The sequence below is a fragment of the Pteropus alecto genome, unplaced genomic scaffold (assembly GCF_000325575.1).
Source record: "Pteropus alecto unplaced genomic scaffold, ASM32557v1 scaffold131, whole genome shotgun sequence".
NCBI classification, from domain to species: domain Eukaryota; kingdom Metazoa; phylum Chordata; class Mammalia; order Chiroptera; family Pteropodidae; genus Pteropus; species Pteropus alecto.
In genome coordinates, this window is record NW_006434709.1 from 17,177,179 (window position 1) to 17,179,927 (window position 2,749).

Here is a 2,749-nt window from a genome sequence, read left to right on the forward strand (position 1 = left end):
GCCTCCACCCAGACTGATACAGTAAGTACAGCAGGGTGCTGCTTCAGGCTGCACACATGTGGCTCCACTGCCTAGAGAATGCAGAACTAGCAAAATACTGCAGTTCTCACCTACAGGGCTACCTTGTCCAGAAAAAAAGTACAAAAATAGCTATGTGCACACGTGGGACTGCACCTCTTGAAGAAAGTGTGGAGCTAGCCAAACTTTGTAGTACCCACATATAAGGCTGCCCTGCCTGGATAGAGTGCAGAACTAGCAAAGTACGGCTATGCATGCAAGCAAGGTTATCCCATTCAGAGGAAGGGTATAGCTAGTAGAGCACTGAGATGCAGAAAGGCAGAGCGGCACTACCCAGATCCTGCTCTGATGGTGGACAATTAAAGCAACAGGACAAGCACACAAGGCTTCCAGGTATAGAGGTGGGCATAGCTGACTATCCAGGGAACCACTTCGACCAGAGAGGATGCAGAACTAGTGAAGTATGGCTGTGTAACCACTCAAGTATGTCTTACCCGGAGAAAGGGTGGGGTTGGTGGGACAATGAGATGTAAGCAGGCAAAGCAGCCCAGCCCAGACCCTGCTGTGATAAGACAGTTAAAGCAACAGGGCATGCTGAGAGTGCACAAAGCAGCCCTATCTAAACCAGGCTGCCACAACCGAAACCCACACCTTCAGGCCAGGTCACACACCAGGCACCATATGGGCCTACTCCAACTACAGTCAGCCTGCCCAAACTAGCCAGCATACACTCTACACATAGATCACTTTTTCAAGACAGGGAGAGACAGTTTATTCTATCTAACTGATAAGAGCAAAAAGAAGAAAGAAAGTCAAACAAAAAGGGGAGATAGGAGAATACACCCTAAATGAAGGAACAAGAAAAAAAAAATCTGGAGAAAAGCCCTAATAAAATGGAGAAAAGTAATTTGCCTGATAAAGAATTCAAAGAAAAGGTTATAAAGATGCTCAACATACTTGAGTAGAACAGCAGAACTCAGAGAGCATTTCAGCAAAGAGACAGAAAATGTAATAAAGAACCAATCAGAGACGAAGAATATGATACTGAAATGAAGACATTAGAAGGAATCAACATTGGTTAATACAGAACAGATTAGCCACCTGGAAGACAGAATAGTGGAAATCACCCAATCAAAACAGCAAAATGATTAAAGATTTTTAAAACTTAGAATAGTATAAGAAGAGGTCTCCAGGATAACATCAAGTGCCCTAAAATTTGCTTTATAGGGATTCTAGAAGAAGAGAGAGAAAGGGGAAGAATAAATATTGTAAGAAGTAATGGCTAAAAAATTTTCCAATCTAGGGAAGGAAAAAGATATTCAGGTCAAAGGAGCATAGAGAGTTTCAAACAAGATGAACCCAAAGAGACCCACGCCAAGACATAATGTAATTAAAATGGCAAAGTTGAGGATAGAGATGATTAAAGGCAGCAAGAATGAAACAAGTCACATGCAAAGGAAAACCTGTTAGGCCATCAGCTGATTTCTCAGAAGCAACTTTACAGGCTACAAGAGAGCAACAGAAAATATTTAAAGTCCTGAAAGAATCTACAACCTAGAATACCATATCCAGCAAGCTTATCATTCAGAATTGAAAGAAAGATAAAGAGTCTCCCAGACAAGCAAAAACTAAAGAAGTTCACACCCACTAACTCAGCCTTAAAAAGAAGTGTTAAAGGGTCTTCTTTATGCAGAAAAAAGGTCATAACCAAAAATAAGAAAATAGAGGAAAGAAAAAAAATCTCAAATTTTACAGATATACAGCAATCATAGTGAATCAATCACTTAAAAAGCTAATATGAATGTTAAAAACAATAGTAGGAAAGTTGACTATAAATACAACAAATAATCGGGATACACAATAAGAAAATGAAAAATATGAAGTACGCAGGGAGGAGTAAAAACATAGTGCTTTTAGAATTTGACTGAACTTTAATATGTATCCACTTAGACTACTATGGATATTAATAGAAATAAATGAACCTTGTGGTAATCATAAAACAAACACACATAAAATACACAAAAAATGAAGAGAAAGAAATCTAATCAAACACTAAAGAAAAGCAACAAATCAGGAGAAAATAGAACAAGAGAAGATGAACAGAGAACAACAAAAACCAAATAATTAACAAAACGGTAATAAGCACATGCCTATCAATAATTTATTTAAATGTAAATGTACTAAAATCTCTAATCAAAACCATAGGGAGGTGGAATAGATGAAAAAAAAAACAAAAAAAAAAACATGGCCCATCTATACGCTGCTTTAAAAAGACTCACTTTTGATAGAAAGACACACACAGATTGAAAACGAAGGGATGTAAAAAGATACTCCATGCAAATAGAAATGAAAAGAATACACATATCGGACAAAAAAGACTTTAAAACAAAGAATGCAAAAAGAAACAAAGAACAGACATTACTTAATGATAAAGGGGTCAATCCAAAAGAGGATATAACTTTTAAATATCTATACACTCAACATAGGAGCCCTTTAATATATAAAGCAAATATTAATGGACATAAAGGCCGAAATTAATACTATAATACTACCTTGAGACAAATAAAAATAAAAACACAACTTTATGCAATTTTGAGATGCACCAAAAGCAGTTATTAGAGGGAAGTTTTTAGCTATATAGGCCTACCTCAAGAAACAGGAAAAAGCTAAAGTAAACAATCTAACTCTCCACCTAAAGGAACTAAAAAAGGATCAAACAAGACCTAAAGTA